This window comes from Apis mellifera, linkage group LG2 (assembly GCF_003254395.2).
Source record: "Apis mellifera strain DH4 linkage group LG2, Amel_HAv3.1, whole genome shotgun sequence".
NCBI classification, from domain to species: Eukaryota; Metazoa; Arthropoda; class Insecta; order Hymenoptera; family Apidae; genus Apis; species Apis mellifera.
Genome location: NC_037639.1, coordinates 1,218,964 through 1,244,412, shown reverse-complemented (window position 1 = coordinate 1,244,412; position 25,449 = coordinate 1,218,964). Strand labels below are relative to the sequence as shown.

The 25,449-nt window shown below is 18.2% G+C and overlaps 1 long non-coding RNA gene and 1 other non-coding gene across 2 annotated transcripts in view; both read left to right on the top strand.

Annotated features, from left to right (window-relative positions):
- The window catches only part of LOC726292, a 28,141-nt gene extending 11,348 nt beyond the window's left edge, over positions 1–16,793 (top strand). Inside the window, exons 4-5 of the long non-coding RNA XR_003304187.1 lie at positions 16,463–16,552; positions 16,640–16,793. This is a non-coding gene — a long non-coding RNA (natterin-3). The remainder of the gene's footprint in view (positions 1–16,462; positions 16,553–16,639) is intronic.
- On the top strand, positions 9,440–9,511 carry TRNAA-UGC. The gene has a single exon. It is a non-coding gene; the product is annotated as a tRNA-Ala (tRNA).
- Positions 16,794–25,449: the final 8,656 nt, after the last annotated feature.

Genomic DNA, 25,449 nt, shown 5'->3' with positions numbered 1-25,449 from the left:
AATTTTAACTGCAATTGGTAAGTAAATATTTATGTTAAAATTAATTTATAAATTCGAATATATGTTATATTTTAATTATTTATTATTAGTAAAATGTTATGAAGAAAATTATTAATAATTATTAATAATTGAATAAAAGATTCTATTGAAGATTGATATATTATAAATATATGGAATAAAGATACTCATATATATAATAATAAATTTCATTATAGAATTAAACGATTTTAATATCAAGCTGTGCGATTTCTATAAATAAGATCAAAGTATCTATAAAGTAATATATGCTTAATAATTTTATGCTCAAGGATTGCAGAAAATTAAAAAATAAATTTTTTTTATTATATTTCATTTAAATGAATAGATTATTTATAATAGTCGCTCAAATAGATCTATTGCAATGCATTATTTGATATTTTTTTTAATCATTGAGAAAATTTATTCTCATGAATGTTTACATTTCTAAATTTCTATTCGGTACTCCTCAATTATCTGGATATTTACTAGTTTCAAAATTAATAAAATTATCGCTATGATTAACAATTAAATAAATAATTTGAAACATGTCATGGATTAAAAAATGGAAATTTAATTTTTATTTCTTAGAATTTATCTTTTCTGATGAAAAAAAATTTAATTTAGATAGGTCAGATAGCTTTATATATTATTAATATAACTTAAGAAAGATATAACTTAAAAAACATAAGCTACTTCGTTAATGATTTAAATTGTATTTAAAGTTAATATAAAGATATTAATTTATTTGATATTATATTTGTTATATATTTAAAATGAATTCTACTTATATTTTATTTATATAAAATTATTGAAAATAATATTAATACATTTATTGAAGAAATTGAATGTGTTGTAATGATAATATCATTTATCAACACAATAACATCACAATACACAATAAAGTAATGGTTAAATTAAAAAGAAAAAAACATCAGGGATAATCGAGCGTGTTTTTCGAATTTCAATTTAATAAAAAATTCTTTTTTTGAAGAATAATAATAAAGAAAATTTATAATAATTATAAGCAATACAATATGATTAATGAATTGGATAATTTGATAAACTGTGATCTATTGGTCTATCCAAGAAATCAATTATTAATATACAATTATTAATATAGAAATCAAGCAATTATTAATTTTGAATTTATTTATTAAAAATAGATGCAATTTAGCATTTTATTTTATTAAATTATACATTTCTTTTTTTAAGTAAATACTATTTTTATTACTTCAATGTACAATATATATGTATCTTTAATAAAATAACATAATATTATATACAAGTTTATTACAAGTTTGAAATAATTATAATATCAAAAATATGAATATTATTATATAATTTCAAGTATAGCACATGAATATATATCCGAATACAAAATTCATTTTCTCAAAATCTACAAATAAAGAAAAATTATTAATTCAAAAAATTTTATCGCTAATATTCAAGAAGCATTTATTATTTCATTAATAAAATATTTCTTTTGAACAGTCCCGTCCATTTGTCTTAAAATTATTATATAAAATTATTTTCTTAAAAAAATTCTTATTTTTTTAAATTTTTTAAAAAGATTCTATATAGAAACTACTTTTGCATATATATATATAATAATATATAGTTTTGCATATATTGCAAATTTATGAAAATATATATTGCAATAATAATAAATTAAAGTAATATTTATGATTTTTCATTTATTTCGAAATATTATAAAAAACATATAGATTTTTTTTTTATACCAAAATGTTTACTAAATATTTCAGCAAAATGATAACAAATTGAACTGAATACAAATTAATTGAATTGAATCCTAGAGAACAAAATAAAACGTAATCCATATTATTTGATCAACACTGTTTTCATCGAAGAAAAAAATTCATCAGCATTAAATTTTATCATACTGACAATAGTTTTGATCAATAATAACAATGATGTACAATATTTACAATATTGTTATTAATAAAAAAAAATAATAATAATCATTGATATTACCAATTATCTTCTTGCATAGCGGCTGAGGAAAAAATATAACCAAATTAATAGATATTAGTAAATATAAAGATATTTAATTTAAAATTTATTGGTACTTTTAAATTTATTGAAAGTATTAATTGATACTTTGATTAATCTATTGAGACAAATGTATAATATCTAATAAATGAGTAGATTTAACAAAAACAAACATTTTTATATTGAATTGATATTTTTACTAAAATTTTACATAACATATATTATTTAGCAATCCTTATTTTAAAAATCTTGAATAATAATATTTTATTATTATATACTAATATACATCCATACATATATACATATATGTGTTGATATACATGTATATACTATAATATTATATTATCAACTTTCATTTATAAGTGACTTTATATTACCTATTCCTTTCTAAATTTCAATGAGATTTTTTTTAAGATTTTCTTTATGATGTATATAAAATATATAAATCTTAGTAAAACTTTAAAACATATATTAACCTATGTATTATTAAATGTACACACTTATTAGATAATATATAAACAATATATAAGTTATTAAAAAAGTGTTAAATTTAAAATTCATCTGTAAAATAATATCTTCAAAGTTATTGAATTAATTGATATAATGATTAATATTTTGATAAATTATTTTTATTCCGATATTGAATTAATTCGTAATTTAATTCGAAATGAATAATTATTATAATTATATCATTATATAATATTGTATTATTTTTTATTTATTATTGTATTTTGCGAAATGCTCAAACTCACTATAGATAAATATCAATTATAATAGATAATTATATTAATTATATTAATTTTTTTTCCCATTTTATATACATGCTTGTTCAATTATGAAGTAATGGCTACTGTCGTAAATATATCGTGTGTTATTAAGAACGTATACGTATAAGAATTCAATGTAATAGTTTGAAAGTTTTTTTGCGAATAACTCAAAAACAAAATTAAGAAATCAAAAAATATGTTCAGAATTATACGTTAAAAAAATAATATTTGAAAAATCATTTAATGTTGTTATATATATCTTATACCGTGTTTATGCCGTACACATATGTACAGCGTCTTTAATGTATTTATGAATATTATAAAACAAATATTTATCTTCCTGTTGTTCTTTAAAATAATCATTGAAAACACTAAATATTTTTCAATATATTGAAAACACTAAATACGCATTACATACGAATTAAAAAATATTTGATATAAAAATATTTAGTATCCATTCATATGATACATTATGAATATGATATGAATACACGAATCATCTATATTATATTAGTCTAAATTTTTATTTAAAATTCAAAAATAGTAAAAAAAAAGATCAATTTTTTATAATTCATTATAAAGGAAAGATTTTTTTTTACAAAATAATTTTAACAAATTCTATAAATAAAAATTTTTAAACTTCATAGATTTTGAATTTAAAAATTAAAAAAAAAACAATTTTTATTTTTTTAATATTATTCTACAATAAAAAACAATTTTCCAAAAAATAAAATTTAAGATTATTAAAAACACTTCATTTTAAAATATGTATAGATAGATTGATTTTTTATAATTGCTTTTTTACGATGTTACAACAATTAAAATACCATATAATTTTTTGAATTTAATTTCTTAACATCATGTATTATATACATAATTTAAAACAATATTATAAAAATATAATATATTTATCATTATTACTCATTTGTTTCATAAAATCGATAGTATATTATCAATTACTAGCAATAAAGAAGCATATAAAAAAACACAAATCTAATTATATTTTAAATTGCAATCTGTGAAATAAAGATAATTTCCAAAATTTACAAAAATAAAAATGTCTGAATAATTAACTTTTAACTTGATTTTATTTTTTGTGATATATTATAGATTCATTTATTTTCATTTATATTATTATAATATACAAAGTGAATTTTGTAACAGGATTACTTCAAATAAATTCGTAATTATTCATTTTATGAAAAAATATTTCATATAGAAGTTTTATATATAATATAAAAAAGAATATGATATTAATTTTTTTAAAAGTGAATATTTGGAAGATATATTAATATTAAATTTATTTTTTAAATGAAATGAACTAATTCTTTAATAAATTAATTGATGCAGATTATTATTTTCTATAAAAAATTATTATTTTACATATTTTGATTTAAATTTTACAAAATTTATTATAAAAGAAAAGGAAAACATGAGAAAGAATATTGCTTTACATGTTACTTTTCTTTACTGATATTTTCAATAAACAAAACAAAATATTTATGAAGAATGGAAAATTTTAGATTTTATACAAAATTTATTTTTAACAAAATTTTTATCTAATAAATAATTAATAATAATTAATTAGATATTATCGAAATAAATAATTCTTTTGAATAACTATTAAAGTAAAATTTTTATTTCATTTGTTTATTTTATATTAAATAATATTATTCAAATAATAATGCATTTTAAAAATAAATTTGATGTTAATATTATTGACATTATTATTAATATTTAAATACTTTAATTTGATTTTTTATAAATATTTTTTAATTTGATTTTGCTATAAATATATAAAGACAATTTTTTATAATGAAATAATTTTTTTGCATGAAATTCTATTCTTCAAAATCTCTTTTCTTTCGTTTATAAATTATAAAAATTTATATAAAAATATTTAAATATTTCTATCAAATTATTAAATTTATCGATATGAATATTACATTATTATTTTAATATTATTTTTAATATAATTTATATTTAATAAAAATCACAAATATAAAAAGATATGTATTTGATTAATGTAACTAATGTACGGAATGAAATCTTAATTTTTTATTATAATAATGACTTATATAATTTTAAAATTTGTATATACTTCAAGTAATAATTTAAAATATTTAAAGGAAAAATTTTTCATATTAGTTGATCATTCCAGACATTATATTAGTAATTTTCACATTTTCTAATAAACTATTGTTATTTCTATCAAATTAAAATTACTATTTTCATAAAATTGTTTTATTTATAGAATGAATATCTGTTATCTTTGATTTATAATTATTATTTATTTTAATTAGCAATAATTCATTATGATAGGATATATGAAAATTTTATATTTCTTTGTTTTATATTTTTATACAAAATTAATCAAATTAAATTGCTATTTTCTTAATAAATAATAACATATGATTATGTTTGAAGGAATTTGAATTCATTACATTTGAACTCAAAAAATAAATAAAAATTGAAAAAATAACAATGAATAATTACTGAAACAGCTTATCTTATAACTGTTATTATGATATATATTATAGTATAGTAAAGATTATAGTATAACTCTATAGAGTATAAGTATTGTATAAGTATTGTATATTATGATAATTAAAGAGATACAACAGTATTTCATTCATTTAAAAAATAATGATTTTTATTTATTATTTAAGAAAATTAATTTCTACGTTGAGATTTGTTGATATGAATTTATATTCTATTACAGACATTGAATAGATTCAAAATGTGTATTGCATGAATACAAGAATGATCATAGTTGGTGATGATACAAGATAACTCTTGTTATGGAATGTTTTTCTTGCAATAGCGATATTCTTTTTGCAAAGATGAAATCGGAACTTGACATGACATATGTTTCTCATGCAGATAAAAAGCACATAAAGTTTGAGTATTAGTTAATTAACATTAATTAATTATAATATATTATTATAATATATATATAGTATATTATTATTTCTATACTTTCAAGAATATCCAAAAATCTTGAAATGATCTCTCAAAAATAAAGCATTTTTGAAAAAAATATTTCAGACAAAAATTTTAAAGTTTTAAAAGTTCTATTAAATAATCATATCTCTTTCAGTTTAAAGTCATTTTAAAGAAAATATTTAATCCTTTTGTATCAATATGAATTCCTATAAATTGGATAAAAAATCACAGCTGGTAAAAAAAATTAAATGGATTTTTATTCTATGAATTTTATATGAATATTTTATAAATTTTATATTATACAATAAATTTTATATTATATAAATTGATTTATCTTCTGACAAATTAGATAAATAAAATTCTATTGTATTTTATATGAAATTTTATGTATTTTCGTGAGCAGAACTCGAAATTAATATATTTTTTTCAAATAACATTTGAGTTTATTAAAAAAATTAGATTTAAAAAATTAAGAAGATAATATGTTTGATTTCATATTTGTGATTAAGATATTCTTAAATAATATTTTTTCAAATTATACAAACATTAATAAAGTTTTTTTTCAGGTAAGCAAATAATCATAAATGCGTATCTACAACCAATAATTTAATAATATTAATATTCTTATTTTATGCAATTGGAGAAACAGTAGAAAGAAAATTACATTATGTTAGTCATACTAAACAGAAAAATATACAATACATAAAAGTGAATTTAATTTTCATTTTAATTTAATCTACATTTTGATTTTTTATTAAAATAAAATAATGCATATATAATTACGTAATATATAGTTAATGTTTAATTTTAAATAAAAATTCATATTAGAGTAATATTTATAGAGCAACATATCAGTACGCAATATATATTATAGAATTATTTAAATTATATACTTTATATAATTATAATATTTTCATTATGTATTGTTATTTTAAATTTTATAAATAACGAATATTATTCTATAATTATTATTATGTTATACTATGATTAAATGATAATTTTAAAATAATTAATTTAATAATAATAATCTATTAATAACAATCTATCGATAAAAGTTTGTTAAATGTAATAAAAATTGCTTAAAAATTATTACTTAATTTTCAAATTCAAAAAATAATTTCATATTGTATTCATTCTTTTATATTTTTTTTGTTTATATAATTTGATTTTGCTTACTAAATATATATATATATGTTTGTATATATTGGTATTATGTAAGATATATATTTAAGATAGATATATATAATTTTATTATTAAAATAGATATATATAATTTTATGATTTTTTAATCTTTGAGAAAAGAAATTTTTTTTTGTGAAATTTACTCCAATTTTTTTCTATTGAATATAATGGTTTTTTGCAATATAAAATATTATTTTTTACATAGACCTTATAGAATATTTTATGTATCTTTTCACGATAAAGAACATAAACATACAAAATATGAAGTGTTAATAATTCAATAATTTATAAGTATTATATATTAAATTAAAATGCTTGTACGTATTATTAAAATTTCTATAATTTTAACGATAGCAATTAATAATAATAATATGTAAATAAATTAAAATTAATAAATAAATAAATAATATAAAAAATTATATGATATAGAAAAATATAAAATCAGAGAATTGATAATTATTCTTTTTCTTTAATTACATATCTTTTAAGGTAGAATGGATGAATTCAAATGATGCATGATTATTTTTTAATTTTTTTAAATTAAATGCAACTTTATAACTTTAGAAGAATTCTAACAATTCTTATTTATCTTTCTATTATATAATGTATTAGCCAATTATTTATTATAAAATAGCAATTATATTATATTTATTATCAATAGAATATGTTATCAACCATTCTGAACAATTTTTTTTTATACATATAAACTCTACTTAGCCTAATTTCAAAATATACATATAAGTATATATATAGAAAGTATATGCATCATATATGCAAATATAATATAATTCAGTTAGATTAGATTAAATTAAATTAGATTAGATTAGATTAGATTAGATTAAATTAGATATTGTATTATATGGATTAAAACAGAATAAATCAGGTTAGATTTAGATGTTTTTTTTAACTCAATCATTTTGCAACAATTAAATATGGATACGAAAAAGAATATGGATATCAAACATTGTAAAATTATCTTAATTCATATTTAACACAAATCAAGTCAAATTTTTAAAAAAATATATAATATTTTTTATATATATATATATAATATATATATATATATATTATAGAAATTATTATATTAGAAATACTTCTTATTTTATTATAATTTAAATCGATTTTTAAATTAACTTTAAATACTAAATAATAGGATAATTATTATTCTATTATTGTATATAAAATAATTAAAAATTGAAAATTGAGAATTTTTGTAAATCGATGAAATTCTTTTTATCTAAAGAATTTAAAAACTAATTTATTATTTAAAGAAATTAAAAAGATTTTAAAAGTATAAATTGTTATATCAATTTTCTACTTACTATCATAAAGATTGAAATACTGTTATAAATATTCTTCATTAAAATATTTTATCTAAAATTTCAAGAAATTTAAAGTTTCATTAATTTTTTTTTTTTTTTTGTATTGTTCGTCTTAGAATAAGTTAAAATTAAACTATTTCTAAATCTCTATAAAGTTGATATGAGTTTTGATATAACTTTATTTAAAAAATATCTAAACTTCAAATATTGTATATTTTGGAAAACAAAAAAATATTAGACAAAATATTTTAATCAAAAAGAATAAATGAAAATTATGGATAAAAAAATTTTAAGCCTAGAATTACGAGGGTTGCCATCTTATCCTATTGTGAAACCTGAAATATCATGAATTGCCACCTGGAGATCTTAATAAAAATTTGAGGAGAAATGAAAAAAATATCATATTAATAAAATTTCATAATAATGAAACATGGATTTAATTACAAATAACAAAACTTATTTATATTCTAAAACTTATTTATTATAAAAGAATTTAAATACAAAAAATATAATAAAAATAAAAATTTTTTCCTATCGTTTCTTTAAATAATAGAAGCTAAAATAGATGTCTCTTTTATTATAAATTAAAATAATTTAAAATATCTTTTCAATTATAAATTTTTAATATTAATTGTATGCAATTAATAATTTTTTTTATAAACTCAAAAATATTTTCAGTGATAAGATTTATATTAAAAGTGAAAATTCTATAAGCTAAAATTATAGAAATAGTAACGTTATTTATAATTACGATTAATGAACTTAATGATTCTACAAAATCATGATTATCAATTTTGATTTTTGAATTGATTTCGTAATTTTAAAATTCTATAATTTCTAAATATTTCTATTCTAATTATATATATATTTTTATTTAAATATTTTTCTGAAATTGTTGTTCTAAATGTATATATAAAATGTATATATAAAATGATAAACCAGAATTTTTCTTATCTTAAAATATCATTTTGATATTTTGTTATTTTCATTTATATATATATACTTAACTATAATATCTTTATATTAATTATGAATAATAAAAATTTCACAATAATATTTTTTATTTATATATGTTTGTATATTTAAATTATTATCTATGTTATTTTTATATTTTCTATACAAAAATTTATTTATTTATTTTTTTTTTAGTATAAATATAATCAATTTTAAGTGATTAATAACTGATTATTATATGGGGATGTAGCTCAGTGGTAGAGCGTTCGCTTTGCATGTGAAAGGTCCCGGGTTCGATCCCCGGCATCTCCATTGTCAATTTTAATACAGATATTGTAACATGAAAAAAAACACTAAAGCAATTTTTCGTAAAAAAGCATATCTTTTTCTTAAGTCAGAAAAAAATATTTAATCATATATCTATTTAGAAAAAAAATGTAATATTCAATTTTTATATTTATCTTTTCGTGTATATATATAAATTCATAATATTAAGAAATATATAATAAAGAAATAAATACTTAGAGAAATCATTATTAATATTATTGTATATTGTTAAAATAACATATGATAAATATAAAAACATACTTTATAAACCATTAGTATGAATTAATTTTTGATGTAAACAATTAATTGTACAAATAAAATGAAAAAAAGAAAATTTTTTATAATTATATAATTAACATTACATGATAACTATTATAATCAATTCAGGAATGAAAGAAACTGTTTGAATAATAATGTAATATAATAATGTGATAATATCTATACACATTTTCATTCAATTTCTAAAAATAAAGATATATTACAAGTTCAATTTGACTGATATGTAAAAAAATTAAAATTCAAAAATAGTATTTAATTTCATGAATCTTTTATGAATATTTTAAAGTGATATCAATTATATATTTTCAATTCTTGAATATCATTGTTTAAACAATATTTTGAATATCAATTTTTTTCAATATATGTTCAAATATTTTTATATTTTTCTATGGTCATATGGATTATTCTTTATGGATTATGTTTTGCTTAGTTAAATATTTAGATAAATATTTTATATTCAAATAAAAATAAAAATTAAAATAAAGATAAAAGAAATAGTAAACGAAATAATTAACAAAATAATAATAATTAAAACATTTTTAAATTTAATAATAAGTTTAATATAATAATAAATTTTAAGTTTATTAACAATAATGAAAGTAAAAAGATTTATTATTTATTTTATAATAAAATAAAATTTTAATAAGATTTTATTATTATTATTAAATTTAACTATATTCTATTTTATTTGAACATATTAAAATAAAGTTTTTTTATCCGAATATTGTATTTAATCAAAATTGTGCTATTATAAAAGTAATTATATTAGAATAGATTAAGTACTTTTCTAAGAAGAAATTTTATAGATATAATTTTATATTGTATTAACCATAACCATAATAAATTAAGTATATTACATTAAATATAGATTTGATAAAACAAAGTTCATAATTTATTTTTATCCTATTCTTTAGAATAGATATTTTTACTTCCTGAATGAAAATAAATTATTAAATTACTGAATAAACATAAGTTATAAAAATTTTTTAAATTATTATTATTTTTATTCTTTAAATTATTTTTTTAAAAATTTTAAACAATTCAAAAATTAATTCGACGTCTAATATTTTTAATACTTTACTATTAAAAACATTGGATACACAAACAAACAAAAAATAATAAATAAATAAAATGTTCATCATCTATTATATATGATATATTTGATTATTTTATAATTTTTTGATTAACTATAAGAAAATTTTGTTTCATCGCTTAAAATCTTTATATGACTTTCTTATTGACGATATATATAAATATTTTTATATAATTAACTTAATTAACTTTATTATATTAATAAATGATATTTTACTTATTAATAATTATATCAAATAAATTGTGTAAAAATATTGTTTCATAAAAACAAAAAAAATTATTTTAAATTTAATTATATATTATGTAGTATAATAATTTTTTATTTTTTAAATTAAATGAATAAATAAATAATTTTCCAAAAACTGAGAAAAAATTGTTTATTATTTGTTTTTTAATAATTTTTAATATGGCAAGAAAAATAATTTTTCAGCAGTTCATTAATGTTATAAGAAAAAAAGTGTTTTTCATCTTGTTACTACCTTATCTAACAAATGTCTAGTGCAGTCTCCCTTTTGTCATTTAAGTTGTGACACATTATGTACTTATTCAAAATCATCAGAAGTTAAGATAAATTTTATTTTATATGTTAATTGATTTTTCAAAATTAATTATGATATTCTAACGTAATATTTTTTAAAATAATATTTATTAAACAATCATTATTTGATATAAAAAGTATAATAAAATATATTTTAAGTTATATCTCGTTTATATTAATTATTTATTGTATTCAATGATTTTAATTATATATATATTATGAAGAGCATTCTTCTTTTTATTGATATATATGTATAATTTTACATGTTATATATATTTTATTTTACATATTATGATGTTTTACAAATTAATTTCATAAAGATTTCTTTAAATATTTGGTTATTTCTATTTCTATTTTTATTCTATTTTTATTTCTATTTTTAATTTGCATTTCAAATCAATATTACACTTTTATTGAAAAAATATGTATTTAACGAATACAATAATCATATTAAATGATAGAAAATTATAAAATTAGTAATTATTAATATAAATATAATATATAAAATAATAAATAAAATAATATTATTATAATAATATTACAATATAAAATAAATGAATTTAATTCTTATATTCTATCCTAAATTTGGACAAATTTTTTCGAGATATAAACAATTAACAGTAAATAAATTTCTTTAAAATAATATATTATTAGATATAATTATTAATTAAAAGAAAATATTAAAGATAAATAGAAAAAATTGTCTTTCTTTAAAAATTTCGAATGTTATATAGTATTAAATAATATATTTATGTTAATATATTTTAATATTATTATACAATCAAGAAACATATGGTTGACTTTCTCAGAAAAATTTCAGACGAAAAGGAATGAAAGAAGATAAGTCGTAAAAGAAGAAGAACTATAGATATAGAATGCATTTGCGGTTAAAAAGCAACCAGTGGTCATTTTCTCAGCGTACACCCGTTATATGGTGGGCACGTGGCCATTGCGGCATTATATTCCCATGGCTGGCACGTGGCCGCGCGTCGGTACCCCTGAATCCCTCTTCACAAGCAAGAACCCCGCCACCTCTTATTATTGGGGAGCCAGTGCCCTCGAGGGTTAGTCGCTATTTAATATTTTGATCGGAGAGAAGCGTCTGCGTTTCGTTCGAGCCGCGAGCAGTAGGGGTTGTCCACGTGCTCACAATCGTTCCCTTTTGATTAATTCCGGCACGGATCGATTGGTACGAACGTGGATGATGCTCAACAAAGGAAAGCTTCGAGAAAAACTTCGTCGAGGGGGGAATTAGAACGAGAAAGACAGAGAGAGAGAAAGAGAAGAAAATAGGAACAGCTGGCACCGAGACGAATACAATACAAGTTCGATACAAGGGCTAAATCACCCTTCGCTTATTCTAATCGACACACGGCGTGAACGCGTACACGCGTCCTCTTTGTGATCATCCTCCTATATTATATAATCGCATACCACTTTTAATTCAGAGAAGAAATATCGTTAATGACGCTTCGTTTTCAATAAAATATTGGGTTGGCAACTAAGTAATTTTTTTTAGAAAATCAAAAACAATTTTTTCATGAAACTAAATAACTTTATTCTGTAATGTTGCCCATTTTGATCAATGACCGTTTGTCATCTTTCAGGCAGCATCATAATCCCACGTTCATAAAACTTCTGGTTTTTATTAGCAAAAAACTGAATCAGGTACGATTTGATATTATCATCATTATTGAAATTTTTACCATTCAAGGAGTTTTGTAAAGATCGAAACAAAAAGTAATCAGATGGTGCAAGGTCAGGACTATATGGTGGATGTGGCAAAACATCCCAACCAAGCTCCAATAATTTTTACCGAATGACCAAAGATGTGTGGCCTTGCATTGTCATGATGAAATACAACACCTTTTTGATTTGTCAATTCGGGCCGCTTTTCTTCAACTGCATTGTTTAATTTCGTTAGTTGTTCAATGTAGACAACAGAATTGATCGTTTGATTGGGTGATAAAAGTTCAAAATAGACAATTCCTTTGTAATCCCACCAAACTGATAATAAAACCTTTTTTTGATGAATACCAGCTTTTGATGTTGTTTGAGCTGGTTCACGTGGCCTGCTCCACGATCTTTTCCGCTTGATATTGTTGTAAACAATCCATTTTTCATCGCTAGTTATCAGTCGTTTTAAAAATGGATCATTTTAGAACAAAATATTTTCATTTATGAATCTTGTGATAATATTTTCAGAACTTTTTTGTAAATTTATTATGATTGAATATAATAAATAGTAATACATAATTTTAAATGTAATTTATTATATCAATTTTTAAATCTCAACGTAATAATTATTTGTAATATTTATAAAAACAGAGACAGATTAATTGTAAAGTTCTATATTCTTATATTTTTTTTATTGTAAAAATAATAACAGAACTTTCTTAGTTACCTGATATTTTTAATGCTGTATTTTTTGAAAAGAAAAAGAAAAGAAATTGTACATTTTTCAAGTATTTTTAAAATTATTCAAATTATATTTTTAAATATATATAATTTAATATAATTTAATATAATTAAATTAAATCTTGTATAATGGAATTAATAAAAAAATTTATTTATTAAAGCAACTATATATTTTCCGTATAAATGTACTTAGATATATTCAATCATAAAAATCTTTATATACATAAAACTTTCACTAATAAAACCTTCATAAAACTTCAAGTAATAAAATGTTATCAAATAATAACATTTTATGTGAAATATTGTGAGTATAAATAGTGAGCATAAATCGTAATGAGTTATAATTTTTTTATTAATAAAATATCATTTCAAGAAAATGAAATTAATCCTTAAAATATTAATATTATTTTCGTTTTTCTTAAATATAATAATTTTATAATAGTACAAAATAAAACAAAATTTTAAAATATGAAATAATATAATATAAAATAATAGATTTGCTCTATTATTTTATTATAAAAAATATTCCAGACGAAATCTATTAAGTATGAAAAAATAAATGAAAATTTTTATTTGAAATTGATTTTCCATCGAAAAATAAATTGCTCTATGTATAATTCATTATATTTTATATATATTCTATATATATATATATATGTTTTCATTAAAATTCAGATTTTTCAAGATAAATAAATTTTCCTATAATAATAAATGAAATAACTGATTATAGATAGATATTATTTAATTTTCCTTTACTGGTTAAATTTATAATTATATTGAAAATTATTTTAATTGTAATATCATAATGACTTATCAGAAATAATATAAAAATTATTAGAATTATTTTATAGATTTTGTTATATATATTTCTACATAGAAATTTTCGGATAAACATTGACTATTTCGGAATTTATAATTCTGCTAGAATATCAGATAAATGACAAGAGAAGCAAGAAAAGCAGAACTTGAACCAGAAATTTAAATCATAATTTGGAAGTAGTAAAAGAGAACAGCTGTCCTCTCGTCGATAGAGACGTGCAGCTGCTGTCTCTAGTGTTGTTACTACTGGTGTAACTGCTGCAGTAACTTCAAACCACAGACGGTGTATCACATGAATCCCGTTAATAAAGAATTGCTTTATCAGCTGTACGTCAGAATACAGTATTATAAACACAGGCATTACTATATCGGCTTTCGTTAACAAATACACGTATTTAATAAATATTATTTTAAATGGAAATATTTTTCTATTTTGTTATTAATATTAACATTGTAAATTAATATTAATTTTCAATTTATATAACAAATTATAATCCAATGATGAATGTGTAAAATGTTAATTAAATATAAAATACAATAGATAAGTATAATAGGATATCAAATTTTGAAAAAAAAATAAACGAAATATGTAATATATGTATAGATTGTTTAATACTTTATTAAAAAATTGTAAACAATATACGAAAATATTTAAAATTCAAATAGTTAGTAATACATATACATATATATATATATATATATATATTATATATATTATTATTTATTTTATTCTATTTATTACTATTATTATTATTGATTTTATATGAATTATTTACTGTAATTATTAAATTAATTCTATTTAATATTAATTATTAACATTATAAATTAATATTAATTTTCAATTTATATAACAAATTATAATCTAATGATGAATGTGTAAAATATTAAATATAAAATACACTAGATAAATACAATAGGATATCAAATTTTGAAAAAAAAAAAAATAAAATATGTAATATATATATATATATAGGTTGTTTAATGCTTTATTAAAAAATTGTAAACAATATACGAAAATATTTGAAATTCGAATAGTTAGTAATACATATACGTATATATAATATTATATATATTATTATTTATTTTATTCTACTTATTATGATACTAATTGATACTAATTTTAATATAATATTAAAATAATTTTAAATATAATACAAAATAATAATATTTCATCATTATATCTATATTTCATCATTATATCGCATTATATATGCAGTATTGCATAATTTATTATTCTAGTTCTTTTCTTATATTAATACATTTCAAAAAATGCAATTCAAAATAAATCCAAAAACCATTTATTATTTATTATCATAAATTAGATCTTATTGAAATTTAAAAAAAATTTTTGAGATAATTGAGAAATAAAAAAAAAGAAAATAATCTATTATATATTGCAATAAAACTATACAAAAATTTCATATTTCATTAAAAATCATTTAAAATGAATATTCATTTATTCTATTTTATTATAATATTCTATCCTATTTTATTTTAAAAAATTTAGTTAAGATATAGCTTAGATGCAACTTCTATATATTCTGTTTATGATAATAAGATGTTTTTATGTATATCTCATTTATAATTTTGTAACAAAATTTGATTTCAATTTCAATCATTAATATATATATATATATATATATACTATTTTCTATAATACTTTTCTATATATATGATACTAAAGCTGATAAATAATTTTCAAAATTCTGACAAAGAAAAATATTGCGTGTCGTGTTTATTTCATATCTTGTTTATTTTACTAATGATGACGCAAATTCTGCTACCAACAGGTTCCTTTTCATAGGGTTTTCCAGTGACTAAAAGCTACGTATGGACAGCTTTTTTTCCACTATATTATAGGAATAGGGCGGTTCTTATGAGTATGTATATACTACGTCCATGATCTTTTACCCCTCTTTTTTTTTCTTTCTTCTTTCTCCAATGTCTGCTCCCTTTCTTTGCTGCAGCTGCTCAGCACACAGGCCCCACGCCATCTGCTATTACAGACTACACATGCACAGGCGCCTCTAACAAGACCCCAAGATCCGTAATGGTTTTGCACAATATCGGGTGTATCAAAGTTTCGAGATTTAAGTGTAATTAATTTTATATTGTTTTTAACATAACATCACCATTAAGATATCTTTTTTTAATTATCAATTTCTAATTTTCAATTATAAAAATATAAATTTTTTCTATATCTTTCAATTATTTATTTCTTAAACATTAAAATGGATATTTATTAAGCACAGAATAAATGCATTTGCAATTTTATAATTGAAATTGTAAAATTGAATTAAATTATAATAAAATGACAATTAAATTTTTTTTAAAGATTTCTTTTCTATTTTTTCATTGTCTCAAAATATTTTAAAATGTTTTTTAAATTTTAAAGTATTAAAGTATTAAAGTATTAAATTTTACAAGTATTTTTTAATAGTTACTAAAATTTTATTTTGTAAATAGCAAAAGATAATTTTTTTTTTTTTGATATGATGAAAATTCATACAAAATATAAAAAATTATTATTTTCTTATAATAAATATTTATTTATTTTTATTTGGCTTTAATAAATGTATAAAGTTGTCTTTGGTATATTTCTAAAATTATTCAATTTAATTTGTTATTTAATTTGTTACAATATGATATTATAATAAAATGCTTATTCCTATATACTCTTCCTATATTTGTCCTATATTAGTTTTTATATAATGGATACAATATTTACCCAAATTATTTTCATATTTTCTATGTTGCATTTAATAATGCTTTGCGCTCAACATTAATATTCCTTTCAAAGTATCGTGACTAACAAGTAAAGAAATAAAATTATCTACGGCTTATATTGTCCTGAGAATATAAGATGTTATTATATTCATAAGATTTTGAGAATTCTAAATTAAATTTTCTTAATTTCGCACAAAACACACGAATTGACATAAAAAAAGTATCGATTCAAATTTATTTATTAAATTATGCAATTTATATTAAATGAATCGAAATGAATATAGAATAAAACAATATAGTAATAGAGATAGAATGTTTCATCTAATTTTATAAACATTAATTGCTTATAATTTAATAAATAACTCTCGATTGATATTTTCATATATTTTCAAATATTTTGTGTTTACTTTAGTATTTTTCAAATTGATTTTTCAAAATGTTCTACAAGTATAATTAACATTTTATATACATATATGTATATCAATAAATGATAATTATCAAATATAATATAATTAGAATTCTTTTTAATAAATTTTTATTTTTCAACAAACAATGCTATTGATATTACTATAAAAATATAATTATGCTTATTCAAAACTAAATAGGATTCATATTTAAATAAGTAATAATATTTTTATTAAATCAAATGGTTGGAAAATATTAAAAAAAATTCATTTTTGCACATCTAGCTTATATAATAAATATGTATATTCATTTATGTTTAACCGCTTTAATACTTTTATAGCAGTTCGACTTACGACAATTGAAAATTGTATTCATTAAAATTATTTTTGCATGACGTGTTTCAGTTATAATTTTGCGATGTGAGTCGTAGAAGAATTACCATAAAGGACAATGAATGTAAAAAAATATGAGAAGGGTATAGATTAAAACACACAGCTGGCACGCGCGACATGAGGTTTGTAACAATAGCTGGATCACTGATCCCTATTCAGATGTTCCACGCGTTGCTCTTGGCATTTTACAAAGAAATTATTTTGCATGATCTTTCCTTTTTTAAATATTTAATTGCACAAAATATAAAATTTTTGTCTATCAATTAACATATATTTAACATATAATTAAATTTGATGAAATATTTTTCGACATTAGTTTAAATATATTAATTAATTTATATTGTTTTTGTAAGAAAAATAAAACATAAGAAAATAAATATATATAAATAAAATATATGTGATACATATAAATAAATAAATATATACATATTATATATACTGTAACAATATAATTATAATATTTTACAATAATAATTTCACGATAATAATTTTTAATTATTAAAAATAATTAAAAATAACATATAAACTAATTAACATATATTTTTATGTTAATATAATTAACATATAAAATAATTAAATTCAAAAAAAGAATTAAACTAATTAAAATATTTATTAAATATTAATGTTAGACATATATCTAATATTGAAAAAATAAAAATATATTGAAAAAAAACTTAAAAAAATTAATTATATAAAAACGAACCACAAAATAATAGGTACCATACAATAAAATAATAAATTTTATCATATTTTTCTGATTTTTTTATTTTTAAGAAATATGTTACAGACAATTTTATAATAAATAATTTAAAAATAAAGAATAATATTGTAAAACTTTTTAAATTTCTCTATTGTTTTCTATTTCGAATATAGAATAATGAAATCATTTAATCATTAGAAAGAATAAATAATATATGATATCATGATATAAAAACTAGAATATTTTTAATTACATTGTATAAATCAATTAATTTTATTTATAATAATAATATCATAATAATTATTTGATTAAAATTAATTTTGAAATAAGTAAAAGATTAAAATGAATAATTCAAGTTCAATGAAAGTAAAAGAAATATTTTTAATTAAATTAGATTAATTTAAAATTTTATTTATAATATTAATATCATAACAATTGTTTGATATATAATAATATTGAAACAATGTATTCCACACAAAATATGTTGATAAACTAACGCGTCATCTGTTACTTTATATTGGAGATGAGAATCCTAAAACTTTGTTATCGACTGAGTTGTAAATGATAATTTTAATTATGGAATTGATATCAAAAATATGTTTTATCAAAATTAATAGATGTTTAAATTAGACAATTAAGATATTTTATGACTTAAAATAGCATCTATAATATTTTTTAACATAAATTTTAACTTCATAAAAATGATCTATAATGATTTAATAAAACAATGTATCAAGATAAGATCAATATCGAACACAAAAACAAATTTTTCAAAATTTCTTAAAAAAATAATTTTTTTCAAATGAATAATTTTTGTTTTTTTGTTAGCAAAATATTTTATTTAATATTTTACTATTTTTTTTAATTTTATTATCATAATAATTTTTTTTTATTAAAATGAATGAAAATTAAATTAAATTAGTGAAAATTAATTTCTCTTACAATGACTCACATATTGTAATTATTCAATTTGATAAAAATATTGAATAGAATATACATTGATATTTGTAAATATAAAAAGTATAAAATATAATAATAATATAATACTTTTTAATTTTTATACAATGAATGTATTGTTCATTTGAAATATTATTTTTCACTTTAATTTATAATAGCTTTGATTAATTATCAAGTACATATAAATGGATATTTTTGATTAAAAATTAATCTGTTATTTATATCTATTCAATGACTATTAAAATTTAATTTCTTCAAAAATAATTTTAAAATAAAAAAATTTTATTCGATATTTTATAAATTATTTCTAATTGGAAAATTTACATACGTATTTAATAAATTTGATTTTCTCAAAACCGTATTTTCAAGTGAAAGAATACTTTATATTTTTTATTTATCTTTCTACAATTCTTATTTTCTTCTGATTATGTTACGATTAATAGAACACTTTATGTAGTATTTAAAATGATAAATTGCAAAATTTTTATTTTTTTTCAATGTAAATTTGTTTAATTTTTAAAGTTTTTTAATTTTTTAAATGAATTGAAACTAAATATTTAATAAATGAATGAGCAAAATTAAAAATGAATTTTATATAAATTTAATAACAGAATAGTAAATAAAAATAAAAAATGTTAAATATTTAACAGGTTTAAATAATTAATTTATATTACAAAAATATTTCAATTGAACAACTATTTTGTAATTAAATATATATTGATAATGATCACGTTTCAAAGTTCATATGAAATTCATGTTTTATTTCATATGAAATACCATTTGCTTAATACAATGTATGTTCAATAATATTTCATTTAATGAACTCACAAATTGCATTAGATTAATTTCAATTAATATAAAATTAAGCAGTTAACAGTGCATAAAATTGACTATTATGTTTTAGGAGAGAAATAGAATGAAAAGAATTTTCGAAAATATAAGAAAAAGAACTTGAAAAAACATTGGAAAACTTTCTAAGTAATTATAACTTTCTAATTATAACTATATAATTATAACTATAGTATTATTGCAATACTATTAAATTTGTTTTTATATTTATTTTAATTATATTATATTATATTAATATTTATATTATAATATAAATATTATTATATTTATTTTATTTTAATATTTTTATAGAAGTGCATTTTATGTTTTTTATCAATTAAATTATTGGGTTGGCAACTAAGTAATTGCGGATTTCACTCATAGATGGCTTCAGTTGAATTTTCAGGTTTATTGGCGTAATCCAAATGTAAAACACATTTTGTTATTTGATAGTTGGCAATTCAGCTGTCAATCAGTAAAAAAAGTTTTTTGATCGGATGCGTAGTCTTCGTTTGGCGTTCGTTGAAAAATGGAAAATCAAAAGGAACATTATCGTCATATTTTGCTTTTTTATTTTCGCAAAGGGAAAAACGCATCGCAAGCTCACAAAAAGTTATGTGCTGTTTATGGCGACGAAGCTTTAAAAGAACGGCAGTGTCAAAATTGGTTTGACAAATTTCGTTCTGGTGATTTTTCACTCAAAGACGAAAAACGCTCTGGTCATCCACTTGAAGTTGATGACGACCTAATCAAAGCAATAATCGATTCGGATCGTCACAGTACAACTCGTGAGATTGCAGAGAAGCTTCATATATCACATACATGCATTAAAAACCACTTAAAACAACTTGGCTATGTTCAAAAACTCGATACATGGATTCCTCACGAACTGAAAGAAAAGCATTTAACGCAACGCATTAACAGCTGCGATTTTCTAAAGAAACGTAATGAAAATGATCCATTTTTAAAATGATTGATAACTGGCGATGAAAAATGGATTATTTACAACAATATCAAGCGAAAAAGATCGTGGAGCAGGCCAGCTCAAACAACATCAAAAGCTGATATTCATCGAAAAAAAGTTTTGTTATCAGTTTGATGGGATTACAAAGGAATTGTCTATTTTGAACTCTTACCATCCAACCGAACGATCAATTCTGTTGTCTACATTGAACAACTAACGAAATTAAACAATGCAGTTGAAGAAAAATGGCCTGAATTGACAAATCGAAAAGATGTTGTATTTCATCATGACAATGCAAGGCCACACACATCTTTGGTCACTCGGTAAAAATTATTGGAGCTTGGTTGGGATGTTTTGCCACATCCATCATATAGTCCTGACCTTGCACCATCTGATTACTTTTTGTTTCGATCTTTACAAAACTCCTTGAATGGTAAAAATTTCAATAATGATGATGATATCAAATCGTACCTGATTTAGTTTTTTGCTAATAAGAACCAGAAGTTTTATGAACATGGAATTATGATACTGCCTGAAAGATGGCAAAAGGTCATTGATCAAAATGGGCAGCACATTACAGAATAAAGTTCCATGAAAAAATTGTCTTTGATTTTCTAAAAAAAATCCGCAATTACTTAGTTGCCAACCCAATATTAATCAATTGTAAATGAAATAATATAATAAAATAGAATAATATTAATATCATTTTTTCAAATATCTTCTAAAAATTAAAATATTAAAATACATTTCTGATTTATTTTTTCATCAACATGAATATTTAAAAAATAAAAATAATCTTTAAATTAAACAATAAAAAATAATTGTTTAATAAATAATAAAAGTAAAATATAATTATTAAATTGATAAAAATGCACGAAAACAAATAATTTAATTTATAATAGAAAATAAAAAATTGACAATGATAACAATAAAATGTAATAAACATAAATAATTTTAATATAAAATATATTAAAATAATACATATAATATAAAATAATATAATTAATATAAATAATGAATAAAAGAATTAAATATATTTTTTATACCACATATTTCATATATCCAATATTGCTAAAAAAAGAAAAAATTTTGCAATCAAAATTATTGAAATTTCTTTCTGAATTAGTTCATTCATAAAAAATATTTTAATAAAATAAATTTTAATAAATAAAATAAATATATAAAAATAATATTATAATTTATAATATTATAAAGTATATAAAATTTATATAAAAATAAATATGTACATAAATAAATTTTTGTTATATTCTTCAATCATAATTTGGCAACAGGATTGAAAATCTAACAATTTATAATAAACAAAATGTATTGGACAATACAATAAATATTTGTACAAATATAATAATAAAGAAATTAATTGATAATAATTGATAAAAACTTCATAAAAAATTTCGAAAAATAAAAATTTCACTTTTAATATTGGAAAAATTCAATTATATGTTACTACCATATGTGAAATGAATATTATTTATGTATAAATATTGTTACAAAATAGAAATGCAATTGTTACATTCAGATAATAGATCTTCTATTTTATTTTCGCAATGTCTTTTTTAGTAAATATGTATCCCTTTCATTCTATATTTCTTATATTTCTAATATATAAAAATTTCTGAATGCAATGTATATTCATTTCTTTTTTTACATAGCTCATTTTCTTTATTTATGCATTAATATCTAATTAATATCATTTTCTCATTATTGTTTAGAAGCAATTTCGTAGCACTTCGATAATTGTATTAATCTTGCAATATAATTTATCACAATGATATGACATAAACTTAATATATCATTGTTATAGTTTTATGTGATTTTGATATGATTTTTCAATATTATTATAATAAGCCAAAAATGTTTCAAATAAAAGTTAAATAATATTGAAGTATATATAATAGAGCATTTATATGTTATAATGTTATTATTTTTTCGTAAAAAACAATTAATAAAAAAAAGAAAATGATACTTATCCTTTTTTGTTTTTTTCATATAATTTTACAAAATGGAAATATTAGTTAATAATTTTTAGACACAATTTTTTATTTTTTTTATAAAGAATACAATATTAAACTGTATTAATTTATGTATAAATAATAAAAAATAATTCCATTAAAAAAATAAAAATCTTCACATAATATTCATTAGAATTAAACAATATGCATTTCTTAACACTATTCAATTTTTATATGATACATTTTAATTAAAAATAATAATTGAAAAATAATAATAATGTAAAGATTAAAATAATAAAATTAGATGAGATGCTATGTATATATTATATAAATATTCACAAAATGCATAAACAATTGCATTTACAATTTAATATGGAAAGAAAAAAATCTATTAATTGTTTAAATTTATAAAATTTAAATGTCAAAGTGAATTGTATCAAGCACTAGCAATAAAGCATTATTCGATTACTTAAATTGATTATTTAAATTGAAATTTATAGATAGAAAATTGATTCATGTAATTAACTCTAATAATTATCAAATGATTATTATTATGTATATTTCCTCTCAAAAACTTTTCTTAACAATTATTATTGAAAAAAGAAAATCAATTAGAAAATCAAATTAATTATTAAAAAATATAAAAAAATTTTATTTATCTAATTAAAAACATTAGAAAAATTAGACAATTAATTTAAATTAATAAAATTAAAAAGTAAGAAATTTATACTGATCTACTTAAAAAATCCTCCCTAAATAGATTTGATTATTATTTATTTATTTATTATTTAAAATATATATAATAACATATATATAATATATATAATAATATATATAATAACAAATATAATATATTTTATTGTATATAAATATAATTTTAATTTTATTTCAAATAGAATCTGTTTTGTGACTTTCAAACAAGAATTTATGAAAAATTTAATTTAATGAAGACAAAACTATATTGAATGCAAACAAAATTAACATGCTATGCAGAGGTATACGTTTGCACGTTCATAAAAATAATGCATCTTAAAAATTATTTTATCGCATTTGATTTCATTTCTTTTTTACAAAATAAATTATATTTCTATTATTATTTCTTGTTTTTGATAATATATAAAAACATTTTAAATAAAAATTTAATGATGAAGCAGATATAATTTAATCTTATTAATTTATTTGAAGATAAAGTACGTATAATATAAATTTATAACATTTTTCTAATAACATAATAAATTTATAAATAAAAATTTATCATATAAATTTTTTTTTCTTATTATAAATCTTTCTTATTATAATCTATTATTTCTATTATATTCCTTACTATTTCATCTTACCATTTCTTTTTAATTTCTTTTTTTTTTAACTATAAACTATTATTATAATAAATCTTTCTTTTCTTTTTTATATTTAATTTCATTTTGCCTTTTTCAGTTTATATATGATTAAATTATTCTAAAATCACTAATTGATAACTTAATTTAATTCGATACTTTTCTTTCACTATAAAAATTTTTTAAATAATTAAACAAATATATACATATCTGATATTTGTATATAGATATATATAAAAAAAAAAGAAAATCAAGCCAAATCAAAAACCAAACATTTTTTTTAGCAAAAATCAACTATATATGAGTAAACGAAAATTGCGTTTATTTCAATTGTCGATTTATCAAAACGAAATTTTTAAAAAATATTCTTAAATATATAGCAGTTACATTTCTTTAAGATCATTTATCAAAAAAAACCCATAAATTTATATATCATATATACTTAATATTAACATTGTAATATTAATTTAATATATACTTAATATTATTTAATATTAATA